The sequence below is a fragment of the Arachis hypogaea genome, chromosome 3, assembly GCF_003086295.3.
Source record: "Arachis hypogaea cultivar Tifrunner chromosome 3, arahy.Tifrunner.gnm2.J5K5, whole genome shotgun sequence".
Taxonomy (NCBI): domain Eukaryota; kingdom Viridiplantae; phylum Streptophyta; class Magnoliopsida; order Fabales; family Fabaceae; genus Arachis; species Arachis hypogaea.
Window position 1 is genome coordinate 92,220,164 of NC_092038.1, and position 19,038 is coordinate 92,239,201.

Sequence of the window (19,038 nt, forward strand, 5' to 3'; positions counted from 1 at the left end):
CATCAAGAAGAAAAGCACTCAAACCATGTTTCTCAAAGGCTCATACCCCAGAGCTACATTAAAGAAGAGGGGAGAGACAACCAATTCTCAAGATTCTTGAATCTTCAAGAAACACAAATAAACATACCCTTTGCTGAAGAATAGAGCAAATGCCACTCTATGCCAAGTTCTTGAAGGAATTGATGACCAAAAAGAGAAGCTGAAGAATAATGAGACCGTGGTGCTCACGGAAGAATGCAGCGCCATCATCCAACACAAATTGCCCAGAAATTGAAGATCCTGGAGTTTCAAATCCCTTGTATCATTGGGAAATCACTGTGGAAAAGGCTTTATGTGATCTAGGAGCCAGCATAAATCTAATGTCTCTAGCAATGATGAAAAAAATGAAGATTGAGGAAGCCAAACAACAAGAATGGCCTGCAACTAGCAGACAGATCATTCAAATTTCCCATGGGATAGTAGAAGATTGTTGGTGAAGTGGGAGACTCATCTTTCCAGCAATTTGTAGTATTAGACATGGAAGAAGGAGCTAAGACTTCCATCATCCTGGGAAGACCATTCTTAGCCACTGCCGGAGCCATTATTGATGCCTAAAAGGGTGAACTCGTCCTTAGATTACATGAGGAGAAAATGACATTCAATGTGTTTAAAGCCATAAGTTACCCACAAAGTCATTGGGAGAATGTATGAGGTTGCACTCCGTAGAGGCTTTGGTACAAGAAACTCTTGAAGAAGAACTTGAAGCATCAACAGAAGAAAATTAGCAGCAAGCGAAGAAGCTGCAGTCGCTGAAATACATGTTCAAGGCATGCTAGAAGAAAATGAGGAAGGAAAAGAAGTGCCTAAACTGGAGCTTAAAGAACTGCCAACCACTCTCAAATATGCATACTTGGGAGAAAATAAAAGTTATCCAGTGATCATAAATTCAGCCCTCAGCCAAGAACAAGAGGAAGAATTGCTTCAAGTCTTGCGAAAGCATAAGGATGCCATTGGATGGACACTTGCTGACTTGAAAGGAATTAGTTCAGCCATATGCATGCATAAGATACTCCTAGAAGAAGGTGCCAACTGTCCATTCAGCCCCAAAGAAGGTTGAATCCAGCAATGAAGGAAGTAGTGCAGAAAGAAGTTATGAAATTGTGGCAGGGTGGAGTAATCTACCAATTTCAGATAGCCAATAGGTCAATCTAGTTCAAGTGATTCTCAGAAAGAGGAATCACTATGGTGCCCAACGAAAGGAATGAGTTAATCCCTGCAAGAACCATCACAGGCTGGAGAATGTGTATTGACTACAGGAAGCTCAATGAAGCCATAAGAAAAGATCATTTTCCACTTCCCTTCATGGATCAAACGTTGGAAAGACTTGCGGGACATGCATACTATTGTTTTCTAGATGGTTATTCAGGATATAACCAAATAGTGGTTGATCCAAGAGACCAAGAGAAAACATCATTCACATGTCCATATGGAGTGTTTGCCTATAGGCGTATGCCATTTGGGCTATGTAATGCACCAACAACTTTTCAACGCTGCATGCTCTCCATCTTTTCAGATATGATAGAGAAGTTCATTGAAGTTTTCATGGATGACTTCTCAGTATTTGGAGATTCCTTCCCTAATTGCCTAAACCATCTTACCTTGGTATTGAAAAGATGTCAAGAAACAATTTAGACTTGAACTGGGAAAAATTTCATTTCATGGTGACAGAATGAATAGTTCTTGGCCATAAAGTTTCTAATCAAGGCATTGAGGTAGACAGAGCTAAGGTGGAGCTAATTGAAAAGTTACCTCCACCAAGTGATGTCAAGGCAATTAGAAGCTTTTTGGGACATGCTGGCTTCTACAGAAGATTTATCAAAGATTTTTCAAAGATAGCCAAGTTCTTAAGCAATCTCCTAATGTCTGATACACCATTTATTTTTTATGAGAAATGCATGCTAGCATTTGAAAACTTAAGAAAGAGGTTATCCTCAGCTCCTATCATCACCCTTCCTGATTGGAATTTACCATTCGAACTGATGTGTGATGCATTTGATTTCGCAGTTGGGGCAGTGTTAGGACAGAGAAAAGAAAGTTTGGTGCATGTGATATACTATGCTAGCAAGGTCCTTAATGATACTCAAAAGAATTATACCGCTACAGAAAAGGAATTGTTGGCTATAGTTTTTGCATTTGACAAATTTAGATCATATCTTATTGGCTCTAAAGTTATTGTTTTCACTGATCACACAGCACTCAAATATCTATTTAACAAACAAGAGTCAAAACCAAGACTAATCAGATGGATCTTATTGTTGCAGGAGTTCAACATTGAAATTAGAGACAAAAAGGGTATGGAAAATAAAGTGGTAGACCATCTATCCAGAATACCTTGTGAGAAGAATGATGCCCATGATACAAGTGTAAATGAATTCTTCCCAGATGAGCAGCTAATGATGATTCATAAAGCACCATGGTTTGCAGATATTGCCAATTTTAAAGCAGCTAGTGACTTACCCCTGGAATCAACAAAAATCAAAGAAGGAAACTCATCAATGATGCCAAGTATTTCATTTGGGATGAACCCTATCTCTTTAAGAAATGCTCAGATGGAATCTTTAGGAGGTGCATCTCAGAAGAAGAAGGACGAAGGGTCTTGTGGAGTTGCCATAGTGCTAGTTATGGAGGTCACTTTGGAGGAGAAAGAACTGCCGCAAAGGTGCTGCAATGTGGGTTCTTCTGGCCCACTATCTTCAAAGATGCTAAGGAATTGGTGAGAAGCTGCAACGAATGCCAAAGGGCTGACAACCTGCCCAAGAGAGATGAGATGCCACAGTAATACATTCTAGAACTTGAACTGTTTGATGTATGGGGAATCGATTTCATAGGACCATTCCCACCCTCATACTCAAACAAGTTTATCTTGGTGGCAGTAGACTATGTATCTAAGTGGGTGGAGGCAGTGGCGACCCCAAGTAATGACAACAAGGTGGTCATAATCTTTCTTCGAAGGAATATCTTCACTAGGTTTGGAGTCCCACGAGCCCTCATCAGTGATGGAGGGAGCCATTTCTGCAATAGACCATTGGAAGCCCTACTCCTGCGATATGAGGTGAAGCATAAGGTTGCCACACCTTATCATCCCCAAAAAAGTGGGCAAACAGAGATATCTAACCAAGAGTTGAAAAGGATTTTGGAAAAGACTGTGGGGATATCAAGAAAGGACTGGGCGAAGAAGCTAGATGATGCTCTTTGGGCATACAGGACAGCTTTCAAAACACCAATTGGGATGTCCCCATATCAACTGGTGTATGGTAAGGCTTGTCACTTGCCGTTAGATATGGAGGACAAGGCCTCCTGGGCCCTTAAAATACTGAACCTAGATAGCACCACTGCTGGTGAAAAAAGGGTTCTGCAGCTTCAAGAATTGGAAGAATTTAGATCTCAAGCCTATGAAAATACCAAAATCTATAAGAAAAAAGCAAAAAAGAGACATGATCTCAATTTTGTACCCAGAAGTTTCGAAGAAGGGCAACATGTGCTTCTCTACAAATCTAGACTGAAACTCTTTCCTGTGAAACTCAAATCAAGATGGTTGGGACCCTTCCTAGTCACAAAAGTCTCACCTTATGGACACATAGAAATAATGAAAGAAGGCTCAAAGAGAAGATTCACTGTGAATGGACAAAGACTCAAACACTACTTGGGCAGCATGGGGGAGAACCCCAAACAAAAGTACAACCTCAACTAAGGAAAGAATCGTCGAGCTAGCGACGCTAAAAAAAGTGCTTTGTTGGGAGGCAACCCAACCTGAAGTAATTCTCTTTTCATAAGTCTTTCAATAAAAATTTCAAGTTGGATTCTCTATAGTGTGAGGAACTAAGTTTGGTGTTACACACCAAAAACAATTTAAGGGTGAATATAGGGCTCTAAGTTTGGTGTTCCACTAAAACTCCAGCTGAAGAGTGCATTGCAACCCTTAGTGATGAAGCATCCCTCTAGCAATTAGAGAACATACTTGACAGAGGCTTAGCCTCTAAGATATAGATTATATTTTTTAGCTCATAGTTGTTTCTTAATAAAAAGCACACAAGGTTCTTACATGCATCCAATTTGTCAAGTAAGCAAAGAACTAAGTTTGGTGTCCACACACAAGTTAAGTTCTGAAGATCACAAACATATATGCATGCTAACCCTCTTCGAAGTGCTTGGAGAACAAGCAACTTTCAATAGTGTTGCAGGAATTCAATCAATCTTAGGGAATGAGCACACCCCATCATCCAAGGAAATAGACAGGGATGCAACTATTAGGATGAGAATACCAAGGAAGATATCATGAGGTTGTTTCAACCCATCTCGAACTGCAAAACTCTAAGTGAAAAATGATTGAATAGAACCTGCATCTTTTACTTGTTCCCCTTTATTCACAATTTTAATGTGCTAGCCTAATGTCTTGAATGTTCACTTTCATCTTTCTTACTTGTATGGCTGTTTCTTTAAGTTAATCAAAAAGAAAATGTTATGAAAAGACCAAGAGTGGAGTTAGTTTATGAAGTGCATTCTGAATGTTTGTGGAAGGTTAATTAGTAAGCTAAGTTGGTTCACCAAAGAAGGAAAGAAAGCAACTATCTATCCTAAGTCCTTTGTTTGAGACACACCCTTTGAGGCTAGCTAAAGAATAAGATCCCAAAAGGAAAAGAGAAAGAGTAATAAAAGTGAAAAGGAAAGAAACACAATAAGAAACAATGCTAAGCATTAAGGGTTTTCAAAATTGAGGCATATGTCTGTGGTGTTTTTGTACAAAGGATATACTTGGATGAATAAGCTCTTAAGGGTGCATTATCACTTGGTAACTTGGATTAACTAATCCGGGATTATCAGCTGAAAGTCCACTATCAAGAGTAACCTTTGATACAAAACACTTAGTAACCCAAAGAGGTGCTGGACACCAAGGTCTCAAGAAAGGAAAAATAACAAACCATATGCCTTTGGTGTGTATGTATGAGGGAAAGAGACTTGAGGGAGTAAGTCCTTAGGGGTGTCTTAATACCTAGCACCTTAAAACCAACTGGTTTGGGAGTGTTGGCTGAAAGCTTATCATAAAGAGTCGCCCTCTTACAAAGCACTTAGCAAAAAGAAAAATGACTATGAAAAAGAAGGAAGGATCAATAAGAAAGAAGCCTCAAAGGATGCAATCAAGAAGGTGACTAACGATTTGATAAAGGCTTGAAACCTAGAGGGAAAGAACCTAAGTTTCTATGCATGAGACCCCATAAACCAAGAATGCTACTTCTATCTTATCTTCTTGTTATTTCATTTCATTCTTCTTATGCTTCAGTACTTGCTTAGAGACAAGCAAGCTTTAAGTTTGGTGTTGTGATGCCAGGGCATCTAGGCCAGTTTCATTGACATTTTTTTTACTGTTTTAGGATAGTTTCATGCATTTTCTTAGTGAATAAGGCAAGTTTTGGATGAAATTACACTTACACCTTGATTCAAGCAACTTTTGTGAACTTTGCATAATTTCATGAGTATTTTGCTAGAATTGTATGATAAATTAATGATGCATAATCTCATGACTTTGGCTAGAACTTTGATGCACTTTAATTGCTTGTTTTCAGGGCAAAGGAAGCAAATGAGAACCACGTTAGTATTCACGTTAACCTAGTTAACATGAACACTAGGTTAACGTGAACACTAACGTGGAATGCTAAAGCTTGCAACGTTAATGAGAAAAGTGATCACCAATAACGCCTGCGAAGCCACCCAAAGCTCACGTTACTTGCCACGTTAACTAAGTTAACGTGGTAGTTAACGTAGAAGAAGAAGGAACTCCAATGTTAATGGTAAAAGTGAACACCATTAACATTGGAGAACTTGGCAATGATCCATGTTAAGAGTCACGTTAACTTAGTTAACATGAACTCTAACGTGGAAGAGGAAACATAAGCCAACGTTAGTGACACTCACTTTTGTCACTAACGTTGGACCATCTAGCATTGTCTATGTTAACTTTCACGTTAAGCTTATTAACGTGAAAGTTAACGTGGAGTTGAGATCAAGGAACCAATGTTAGTGACACTCACTTTTGTCACTAACGTTGGGAGATGGCTTCACTGCTACATTAAGAGCCACGTTAACTTAGTTAACGTGAGTTCTAACATAGAGAACATGGCATTTGGAGCGTTAGTGACAAAAGTGAGTGTCACTAACGCTCTCGAAGGATGATAACACCTACGTTAAGAGTCACGTTAGCTATGCTAACGTGGACTCTAATGTAGGAACATAGGGGCACTAAGCAAAGTTAATGGGAAAAGTGATTCCCATTAACGTTTGCGAAGGGGTATAAGCCAACGTTATTGGGAAAAGTGAGTCCCAATAACGTTAGCCAAGTTTTGAGAAAGCAACGTTAGTGGTCACGTTAAGACCACTAACGTTGGATTTAACGTGGATATATGAGGTTGGAACGTTAGTGGAAAAAGTGAATGCCACTAACGTTCTCGAGCCCACAATAGAAATCAACGTTAAATCTCACTAATTACCCAAAGCCTAAATCATCTTTCTCTGCAAGTTGGGCCCACTAAAGATGAGAACTGCTTCAACTCAAGATCCAAAGCCCACATCCAAGACTTGAAGAACTCACTAAAAGATTAAGAGGAGTAGTATATATAGTAGTAGTTTTGAACTTTAGAGAAGCTTGGCACTTTTGGGTACTACTCTCTATAGATTTACTTTTCTGCACTTTTAGCATGTATTCTTCTTTTCTGCCATTTTCCATTTCTAGAGCTATGAACAAATAAACCCCTTTCATTGGGTTAGGGAGCTCTGTTGTAATTTGATGGATCAATTATGGTTTTCATTCTTCTTCTTCTTTCTTTTCTCTTGATCTTAGTAGAAAGCTTTCGATCTTAATTCAATTGGTTAGTTGTCTTGGAAAAGAAACTCTCCATAATTGGATCTCCTTTGAGCCTTGAAAAAGGGATTAGGAGATCATGCTAGAAATGCTTTATCATGTTGGACCAATTTGGGGTCTGGGCGGATATAGTGACATGTAATCCTCCCAACACTTTGATTTGGAAATACATGTGGTATAATCAGTGACCACACTTCATCTCTTCCCATGAGCAATTAAATCAAGGAATTGGGCAATTATTCAAGCTTAGAGAGATTGGATTGCCAAGGAATTGGGATCCAATCACTTAAGATTGCCAATGAGATCAATGAATGCATTGATTGAGGAAGAGATGAGAATGAACTTGATCCAGAGAATACAACATCTCCTAAACCCAATGATTTCCCCATTTCTGATCTTACCCATTCTCTTTACTTTCTACCATTTAATTTCATGCTCATCACCCCAAATCCCCATTTAAGATTCTGCACTTTAATTTCTGTTATTTACTTTCCAGTCATTTAAATTTCTGCATCTCAATATAAATTCTGTTTAGCTCAACTAGCACATTCTTCTAACTAAAGTTGCTTGACCAATCAATTCTTGTGGGATTCGACCTCACTCTATTGTGACTTTTACTTGACGACAATTCGGTATACTTGCCGAAGGGAAATTTGTTGAGAGACAAGTTTTCATGCATCACATACCAACCACCTTTTGAGCCATGTGAGCCACATATTGAATAACCACCATTCCAACCTCAATACTTCCAAGAGCCACATTCTCCATATTATAACCAAGATGAACCACCTCAAATGTATGAGAATTTTCAACCACAAGATGAATTTTACCTTCCACCAAAACCCTCCATGGAAGAATATCCATGTCCATTTTTCAAGGAAGCAATAGATCGACTTCAAGCAACCGTCCGTGAAAAGTTAGATGTATGGGACTCATACCATATGTCCAAGGATGATTGTGGAGGAGTAACCGAAGAGGGAAGCATGAAGGAGATTGTAGAATCTCAACTTGAGAACAATAAATTAGAGTTTGTTGAGCAATAAATGGAACAAATGGAGTACATAGAACCACCACATCATTACTATGATGAACCACCTTCCTATTATGAACATTTCTCCCAAAATGATGAACCCTTCCACCCACCCCAATCTCTAATGGATGAAACCATTGGTGTTCTTGTTCAAAGGCAAGAAGAGACGAAAAGGGATGTGCAAAAATTCATGGACGCCTTGGATGCGGTAACAAATCAATTAGCCTCCTAATGCTTGAACACTCCCAAAGGAACTCCCATGGCTACATGTGGAGAATTGAATGAAGAACATAGCATGAAGGAGAGATTGGAAACTCCGGTGGGAAATGAGGGAAGTTGCTTTGTGTTGGAGCAATTGGAGGAAGCTAGGATTATCGAAGAAAAGGAAGAAATGGTTGAAGACTTAGGAGATGCGAAACCTCCATGGGAACCTAGAGTTGAAGAAGACCCCTCCAAGAAGATTGAAATTGACGTTGAGCAGGGATGTGCACAACCTCCAAGGCATATTCCATATGAAGACTTGGATGGGATAGAACAAGAATTGAGTTCCCATCGCAATAAAGAGCAAGCATCAAATTATAGTGGTGGTAGATCCTTTGAACTTGAAGAACCTTCTCCCGATGAGATGGAAAATATTGTGGAGGTAAACTTCTTTCACCCTCCCAATTATAGTTTGATTAAGGGAAAAGGCTTAGATAGTATTGATGAACAAAGGATTGAATTAGAGAAATCTTGTGAAGAGGTGGAAGTCCAAAAAAATGGAAGGATGGGAGTGGAATACGCTTTGTCAAGAACCTTGGAATCATCTTTGCCTAGGTTGCCATCTACTCCTTCACTTGAGTGGGTAAAACTCATTTCTATTAGTTTTATTGTCCCACTTGAGTATGGCTTGCTTGAAACGGATGATGAACTTAGGGAGCTTTGTGGGATGAAGCGTAAGCGGAAAAGGTTGTGGGTGGCGTTGCAAATCAAGGCTCATTATGGTTGATACTTTAAGAGTTGAATACAAAGGTTGGAGTAATGCTCAAATAAATGGGTCTAGGAGGATTGTTGGCCACTATATAGAGAATTCACCTTGTTCACCACCCTGATGGACTAATAATGATGGTCAACTTCAAGACGGGTGTGAAAATTAAGTGTGGGATCCCGGATTACAAGAAGAGGATCAACTTTGGGAGCCCCAAGCTTGTGAAGAACTCCATCAACACTTGGCTCAATCCATAACAAATCTAGGGGCACAATGGAGAACCAAGCATTGGTGGGAGTTCTAAGATGAATACAAGCACAAGGCACCTTGAGAGGAGCTCCCCATAAGTCCAACTTAAAGACAATAAACAAAAGTGCTAGGTGGGAGACACCCAACCATGGTAATATCTTTTCATTTTCTCTTTTGTAAATATTTGGTATAATTAGCTTAATTTCATGTTTAGAGTAGTTGGTTGAGTTTATTTGGTAGTCTAGTGTGTTAAATAAGGTTTTAAGGTGTTTTGGTAGCTGTTTGGAGGTTTGGAATGCTTGGATTGGTGCAAAAACATAGAAAAATTTTTGAAAAACAGAGCTCCATCCACACGTACGCGTGCATCAAGCATTTTCGCCAACCTACGCGAACGCACCATGCACGCGTACGCGTGGATTGAGAAGTTCCACCTTCCATACATTAACCCGAGAGTTAGGCCCGTGGTGCACGAAATTGTGATCATCAACAATGGCGCCAAAGACTTGGAGCTATCAAATGAGAATCACACTTTGTCACAACTTCGCAAACTAACCAGCAAGTGCACTGGGTCGTCCAAGTAATAAACCTTACGTGAGTAAGGATCGATCCCACAGAGATTGTTGGTATAAAGCAAGCTATGGTCATCTTGTAAATCTCAGTTAGGCGGATTCAAATGGTTATAATGGTTTTTGAATATAAAGTTAAATAAAGCATAAAATAGAGATAGAGATACTTATGTAAATCATTGGTGGAAGTTTCAGATAAGTGTATGGAGATGCTTTGTTCCTTCTGAATCTCTGCTTTCCTACTACTTTCATCCAATCATTCTTACTCCTTTCTCTGGCAAGCTGTATGTAGGGCATCACTGTTGTCAATGGCTACTTCCCATCCTCTCAGTGAAAATGGTCCAAATGCTCTGTCACAGCACGGCTAATCATCTGTCGGTTCTCGATCATGTTGGAATAGAATCCAATGATTCTTTTGCGTCTGTCACTACGCCCAACACTCGCGAGTTTGAAGCTCGTCACAGTCATTCCATCTCAGATCCTACTCGGAATACCACAGACAAGGTTTAGACTTTCCGGATCTTAGGAATGGCTGCCAATAATTCTAGCTTATACAACGAAGATTCTGATTAAGAAATCCAAGAGATACGCGCTCAATCTAAGGTAGAACGGAAGTGGTTGTCAGGCACGCGTTCATAGGTGAGAATGATGATGAGTGTCACTGATCATCACATTCATCATGTTGAAGTGCAGTGAATATCTTAGAATAAGAATAAGCTAAATTGAATAGAAGAATAATAGTAATTGCATTAATACTCGAGGAACAGCAGAGCTCCACACCTTAATCTATGGTGTGTAGAAAATCCACCGTTGAAAATACATAAGTGATGGTCCAGGAATGGCCGAATGGCCAGCCTCCATGAAGGTCTAAAATTGCATACACTGATTAAAGATCCATCTAATGACAAGACACTTAGTACAATAGTAAAAAGTTCTATTTATACTAAACTAGCTACTACGGTTTACAGAAATAAGTCTAAGTACAGAAATCCACTTCCGAGGCCCACTTTGGTGTGTGCTTGGGCTGAGCTTGAGCTTTACACGTGCAGAGGCTTCTCTTGGGGTAAAACGCCAAGTTGTAACGTGTTTTTGGCGTTTAACTCTGGTTTGTGATGTGTTTCTGGTGTTTTACTCCAGAATGCAGCATGGAACTGGCGCTGAACGCCAGTTTGCGTCATCTAAACTCGACTAAATTATAGACTATTATATATTACGGGAAAGCCCTGGATGTCTACTTTCTAACGCAGTTGAGAGTGCGCCATTTGGAGTTCTGTAGCTCCAGAAAATCTATTTCGAGTACAGGGAGGTCAGAATCCAACAACATCAGTAGTCCTTTTTCAGCTGAATCAGATTTTTGCTCAGGTCCCTCAAATTCAGCCAAAAAATACCAGAAATTACAGAAAAAGCGTATAAATTATCCGCTTATCACAACACCAAACTTAAATTGTTGCTTGTCCCCAATCAATTGAAAATCAAATAGGATAAAAAGAAGAGAATATACTATAAATCCCAAAATATCAATGAATATTAGTTCTAATTAGATGAGCGGGACTTGTAGCTTTTTGCTTCTGAACAGTTTTGGCACCTCACTTTATCCTTTGAAGTTTAGAATGATTGGCATCTATAGGAACTCAAAGTTCAGATAGTGTTATTAATTCTCCTAGTTAAGTATGTTGATTATTTAACACAGCTACTTTTATGAGTTTTGGTTGTGGCCCTAAGCACTTTGTTTTCCGTGGCCCTAAGCACTTTTCAGATTGTGACTCAGCTTTGCTAAAGTCCCCAGTTAGAGGTGTACAGAGCTCTTAAGCACTCTTTTTGCTTTGGATCACGACTTTAACCACTCAGTCTCAAGCTTTTCACTTGGACCTTCATGACACAAGCACATGGTTAGGGACAGATTGATTTAGCCACTTAGGCCTGGATTTTATTTCCTTGGGCCCTTCTATCCATTAATGCTCAAAGCCTTGGATCCTTTTTACCCTTGCCTTTTGGTTTTAAGGGCTATTGGCTTTTTCTGCTTGCTTTTTTTCTCTTTCTTTCTCTTTTTTTTTTCCGCAAGCTTCTTCTTTTTCAATGCTTTTTCTTGCTTCAAGAATCAATTTCATGATTTTTTAGATTATCAATAACATTTCTCTTTGTTCATCATTCTTTCAAGAGCCAACAATTTTAACATTCATAAACAACAAGATAAAAAATATGCATTGTTTAAGCATTCATTCAGAAAACAAAAGGTATTGTCACCATATCAATATAATTAAACTAATTTCAATGATGAATTCGAAACTCATGTACTTCTTGTTCTTTTATATTAAAAACATTTTTTCATTTAAGAAATGTGAAGGATTCATGGAATTATTCATAGCCTCAAGACATAGTTACTTAATACTAATGATCATGTAGTAAAGACTCAAAACATAGACAAACATATAGCATAAAACTGAAAAACAGAGAGATAAGAACAAGGAAGTTAAGGAATGAGTTCACCTTAGTGAGGGTGGCGCCTTCTTCTTGAAGGACCAATGGTGTTCTTGAGCTCCTCTATGTCTCTTCCTTGCCTTTGTTGCTCCTCCCTCAAAGCTCTTTGATCTTCTCTAATCTCATTGAGAATGATGGAGTGCTCTTGGTGTTCCACCCTTAACTGGTTCATGTTATGACTCAATCCTTCTAGAGAAGTGTTGATTTGTTCCTAATAGTTGTTTGGAGGAAAATGCATCCCTTGAGGCATCTCAGGGATTTCTTGATAATGAGCTTCCTCATGCGTCTCTTGAGATCCATGGATAGTCTCTCTTGTTTGCTCCATCCTCTTCTTAGTGATGGGGTTGTCCTCTTCAATGAGGATGTCTCCTTCTATGACAACTCCAGCTAAGTAGCATAGATGGCAAATGAGATGAGGAAAAGCTAGCCTTGCCAAGGTGGATAAATAAAAACATAAAAGAACAATAGAAATATGGATAAATAAAAATTGGTTTGCCTCACAATAAGCGCTTCTTTAATGTCAATAGCTTGACAGTGAGCTCTCATGGAGCTTCACAGACGTTCAGAGCAATGTTTGGACCTCCCAACACCAAACTTAGAGTTTGAATGTGGGGGTTCAATACCAAACTTAGAGTTTGGTTGTGGCCTCCCAACACTAAACTTAGAGTTTGATTATGGGGTCTTTTTTTGACTCTGTATTGAGAGAAGCCTATCGTGCCTCTTTTCCATGGTTGCAGAGGAAGATCCTTGAGCTTTAAACACAAGGTAGTCCCCATTCAATTGAAGGACTAGTTCACCTCTGTCAATATCAATCACAGCTTTTGCTATGCCTAGGAAGGGTCTTCCAAGGATGATGCATTCATCCTCATCCTTCCCAGTGTCTAAGATTATGAAATCAGCAGGGATGTAAAGGCCTTTAACCTTTATCAGCACGTCCTCTACCAATCCATAAGCTTGTTTTATTGACTTTTCTGTCATCTCTAATGAGATTCTTGCAGCTTGTACCTCAAAGATCCCCAGCTTATCTATTACAGAGAGTGGCATAAGATTTATACCTGACCCCAGGTCACGCAGAGCCTTCTCAAAGGTTATGGTGCCTATGGTACAGGATATTAAGAATTTACCAGGATCTTGTTTCTTTTGAGGTAGAGTTTGCTGAACCCATGTATCTAGTTCACTAATGAGCAAGGGAGGTTCATCTTTCCAAGTCTCATTACCAAACAACTTGGCATTTAGCTTCATGGTGGCTCCTAGATATTGAGCAAATTTCTCTTCAGTTACATTTTCATCCTCTTTAGAGGAAGAATAGTTCTCAGAGCTCATGAATGGCAGAAGAAAGTTTAATGGAATCTCTATGGTCTCTATATGAGCCTCAGATTCCTTTAGGTCCTCAATAAGGAACTCCTTTCTGTCTGGGAGACATCCCATGAGGTCTTCCTCATTGGGATTCACGTCCTCCCCTTCCTCTTTAGATTCGGCCATCTTGATAATATCAATGGCCTTGCACTCTCTTTTTGGATTCTCTTCTGTATTGCTTGGGAGAGTACTAGGAGGAGTTTCAGTGATTTTCTTACCCAGTTGATCCACTTGTGCCTCCAAATTTCTAATGGAGGACCTTGTTTCATTCATGAAACTTAAAGTGGCCTTAGATAGATCAGAGACTATATTTGCTAAGCTAGAGGGGCTCTGCTCAGAAATCTCTGTCTGTTACTGAGAAGATGATGGAAAAGGCTTGCCATTGCTAAACCTGTTTCTTCCACCATTATTAAAGCCTTGTTGAGACTTTTGTTGATCCTTCCATGAGAAATTTGGATGATTTCTCCATGAAGAATTATAAGTGTTTCCATAGGGTTCACCCATGTAATTCACCTCTGCCATTGCAGGGTTCTCAGGATCATAAGCTTCTTCTTCAGAAGATGCCTCTTTAGTACTGTTGGATGCATTTTGCCATCCATTCAGACTCTGAGAAATCATGTTGACTTGCTGAGTCAACATTTTGTTCTGAGCTAATATGGCATTCAAAGTATCAATTTCAAGAACTCTCCTCTTCTGAGGTGTCCCATTACTCACAGGATTCCTCTCAGAGGTGTACATGAATTGGTTATTTGCAACCATGTCAATGAGTTCTTGAGCTTCTGCAGGCATTTTTTTTAGGTGAATGGATCCACCTGCAGAATGGTCCAGTGACATCTTAGAGAACTTAGATAGACCATCATAGAATATATCCAAAATGGTCCACTCTGAAAGCACGTCAGAAGGACACTTTTTGGTTAACTGCTTATATCTTTCCCAAGCTTCATAGAGGGATTCACCATCTTTTTGCTTGAAGGTCTGAACATCCACTCTAAGCTTGCTCAGCTTTTGAGGAGGAAAGAACTTGGCCAAGAAGGCCGTGACTAGCTTATCCCAAGAGTCCAGGCTATCTTTAGGTTGTGAGTCCAACCATGTTCTAGCTCTGTCTCTTACAGCAAAGGGGAAAAGCATAAGCCTGTAGACTTTAGGATCTACTCTATTAGTCTTAATAGTATCACAGAATCTACAAGAATTAAGTTAAAAACTAATAGGGATCTTTTGATGGAAGTCCATGGAACTTGCAGTTCTGTTGCATTAGAGCAACTAGTTGAGGCTTCAGCTCAAAATTGTTTGCTCCAATGGCAGGGATTGAGATGCTTCTTCCATAAAAATTGGAAGTAGGTGTAGTATAATCACCAAGCATCCTCCTTGCACCTCCACCATTGTTATTGGGTTCGGCCATGTCTTCTTTTTCGAGATTCTCTGTGAGGTTTTCTCTAGATTGTTGTGCTTTAACTTCTCTTAGCTTCTTCTTCAGAGTCCTTTCAGGTTCAGGATCTGCTTCAACAAGAATGTCCTTGTCCTCTATGTCACATTATAGAGATTCCTTTATGTGAGTAGAAGAAGAAAAGAATAGAAGAAGGAGGAGAAAAATTTGAACACAGAAGAGAAATGAGGGTTCGAATTTTAAGATGAAGAGAATTGTTAGTAAATGAATAAATAAATAGAGGAAGATGAGAGGGAGAGAATTTTGAAAATTATTTTTTAAAAATAGTTAGTGATTTTCGAAAATTGAGAGAAGAAATATAATTAAAATTAAAATTTGAAACAATTAGTTAATTAAAAGAATTTTGAAAAAGAGGAAGGAATTTTCGAAAATTAGAGAGAGAAAAGTAGTTAGGTAGTTTTGAAAAAGATAAGAAACAAACAAAAAGTCAATTAGTTAGTTGAAAAAGATTTGAAAATCAATTTTTGAAAAGATAGGAAGTTAGAAAAGATTTTGAAATTGATTTTGAAAAAGATATGATTTAAAAAAGATATTTTGAAAAGATATGATTGAAAAAGATATTTTGAAAAAGATTTGATTTTTAAAATTAAAATTTGATTACTTGACTAACAAAAAACTAAAAGATATGATTCTAGAATTTAAAGATTGAATCTTTCTTAACAAGAAAGTAACAACAAATTTTTGAATCAATCACATTAATTGTTAGTAAAGTTTTCGTAATTTCGAAATGAAATTAAGAAAAAAAATTTGAAAATCAATTTTTAAAATTTTCAAAAATAATAAAAAAATGAAAAAGATTTTATTTTTGAAAAATATTTTGAAAAGATAGGATTTTTAAAATTGAAATATTGACTTGACTAACAAGAAATAACTTATTTTAAAAATTTTTGACTAAGTCAACCCAAAGATTTCGAAATTTATGAGAAAAATAAGGGAAAGATATTTTTTTATTTTTAAAATTTTTAATGATGAGAGAGAAAAACACAAAAATGACTCACAACATGAAAATTATGAATCAAGACACATGATGCATGCAAGAACACTATGAATGTCAAGATGAACCCCAAGAACACTTTGAAGATCAAGATGAACATCAAGACTTGTTTTTGAAAATTTTCAAGAAAAGAAAAAAACATGCAAGATACCAAACTTAGAAATTTTTAATGCTTAGACACTATGAATGCAAAAATGCATATGAAAAACAAAAGACACAAAACAAGAAAATATGAAGATCAAACAAGAAGACTTGTCAAGAACAACTTAAAGATCATGAAGAACACCATGCATGAGTTTTCGAAAAATGCATAAATTTTTAAAAACATGCAATTGACACCAAACTTAAAAATTGACACTAGACTCGAACAAGAAACACAAAATATTTTTGGTTTTTATGATTTTATTAATTTTTTTGGGTTTTTCAAAAATTTCTTTTAAAAAAAAATAAAATAAAAATTTTTTGAAAGATTTTTTGAAAACTTTTTGAAAAGAAAATTACCTAATCTGAGCAACAAGATGAATCGTCAGTTGTCCAAACTCGAACAATCCCCGGCAACGGCGCCAAAACTTGGTGCACGAAATTGTGATCATCAACAATGGCGCCAAAGACTTGGAGCTCTCAAACGTGAATCACACTTTGTCACAACTTTGCACAACTAACCAGCAAGTGCACTGGGTCGTCCAAGTAATAAACCTTATGTGAGTAAGGGTCGATCCCACGGAGATTGTTGGTATGAAGCAAGCTATGGTCATCTTGTAAATCTCAGTTAGGCAGATTCAAATAGTTATAATGGTTTTTGAATATAAAGATAAATAAAGCATAAAATAGAGATAGAGATACTTATGAAAATCATTGGTGGGAATTTCAGATAAGTGTATGGAGATGCTTTGTTCCTTCTGAATCTCTGCTTTCCTACTACTTTCATCCAATCATTCTTACTCCTTTCTATGGCAAGCTGTATGTAGAGTGTTACCGTTGTCAATGGCTACTTCCCATCCTCTCAGTGAAAATGGTCCAAATGCTCTGTCACAGCATGGCTAATCATCTGTCGGTTCTCAATCATGTTGGAATAGAATCCAGTGATTCTTTTGCGTCTGTCACTACGCCCAAAACTCACGAGTTTGAAGCTCGTCACAGTCATCCCATCTCAGATCCTACTCGGAATACCACAGACAAGGTTTAGACTCTCTGGATCTTAGGAATGGCTGCCAATAATTGTAGCTTATACCACAAAGATTCTGATTAAGAAATCCAAGAGATACACGCTCAATCTAAGGTAGAACGGAAGTGGTTGTCAGGCACGCGTGTTCATAGGTGAGAATGATGATGAGTGTCACGGATCATCATATTCATCATGTTGAAGTGTAGCGAATATCATAGAATAAGAATAAGCTAAATTTAATAGAAGAATAATAGTAATTGCATTAATACTCGAGGAACAGCAGAGCTCCACACCTTAATCTATGGTGTGTAGAAACTACACTGTTGAAAATACATAAGTGATGGTCCTGGCATGGCCGAATGGCCAGCCCCCATGAAGGTCTAAAATTGCATACACTGATTAAAGATCCATCCAAAGACAAGACGCTTAGTACAATAGTAAAAAGTTCTATTTATACTAAACTAGCTACTAGGGTTTACAGAAATAAGTCTAAGTGCAGAAATCCACTTCCGGGCCCCACTTTGGTGTGTGCTTGGGCTGAGCTTGAGCTTTACACATGCAGAGGCTTCTCTTGGGGTTAAACGCCAAGTTGTAATGTGTTTTTGGCATTTAACTCTGGTTTGTGATGTGTTTCTAGCGTTTTACTCTAGAATGCAGCATGGAACTGGCGTTGAACACCAGTTTGCATCATCTAAACTCAAATAAAGTATGGACTATTATATATTTCTGGAAAGCCCTAAATGTCTACTTTCCAACGCAGTTGAGAGCGCACCATTTGGAGTTCTTTAGCTCCAGAAAATATATTTCGAGTGCAGGGAGGTCATAATCCAACAGCATCAGCAGTCCTTTTTTAGCCTGAATCAGATTTTTGCTCAAGTCCCTCAATTTCAGCCAGAAAATACCTGAAATCATAGAAAAACACACAAACTCATAGTAAAGTCCAGAAATATGAATTTTGCATAAAAACTAATAAAAACATCCCTAAAAGTAGTTAGATCCTACTAAAAACTACCTAAAAAAATGCCAAAAAGCGTATAAATTATCCGCTCATCAGCCTGCACTGGGCGAAAGTTGGGCCTAAGGCACAAACCAATTCGTGCATATGCACACCTGGCGCGTACGTGCCTTTTTGGAAACTTGCGGATTGATGCGCAAGCGCACCGTGCGCGCGCGCGCTGATAGTGCCACTTGCCCTCCTGGTACATTTTCAAGAGAGTTATGCCCACGCTGCGCCAACGTTGTGCCTTTGGCATAAACCCACACGCGCGTACGCACACCTGCGGAGTACGCGCCATGCTCAGAATAAACCATCGATCCGGACGCACTCTGTACGCGTATGCGTCGCATCCATTGCACCATCATGCGCGCGCGCCATGGGTGCGTACGCGCGGATTCCCTTATTTCAAGCATTCCCTTTCTTCTCCTTTTTCCATTTCTTTCCTTCTCCTTTCTTCTTCCCTTATCCTACCCCTCATCCAACACTTCTAAACACCATTGATAACCATTTATTTTAGTTAGTTAATTAGTTAGTTGGCTAGTTAATTAGTTAGTTTTAGTTTAGTTTTCATTTTATTTTCTTCTTTTCATTATAAGTGTTGGATTATTGACTTTGTTTACTATGCATTGCTGCCCCTTTATTGCCTAAATGCTATTTTAGCATGAATGTTTTTAGATAATCATTGTTGGATTCTATTATTGAGGTTATATTTTGCTACTTGGTTTTTAGTTTACATGCTCACATTTTAAGAATTCCAAGTGATGAGAATTGCCTTCGAGCTTGTAACTCTTCTTGAATTACATGATTTGGCCACCATGTGATTTGAGCATTATTCTGTGATTAGGCAACCTCTTGATGGATGATGTTGTGCATTTACATTAATGCCTTGTGTTATGATTA

General features: G+C 38.4%; 1 non-coding gene across 1 annotated transcript; it reads left to right on the forward strand.

Moving 5' to 3' along the window:
* Positions 1 to 14,426: 14,426 nt before the first annotated feature.
* Positions 14,427 to 14,534, forward strand: LOC112793006 (small nucleolar RNA R71). Its single transcript, XR_003197719.1, has one exon. It is a non-coding gene; the product is annotated as a small nucleolar RNA R71 (small nucleolar RNA).
* Positions 14,535 to 19,038: the final 4,504 nt, after the last annotated feature.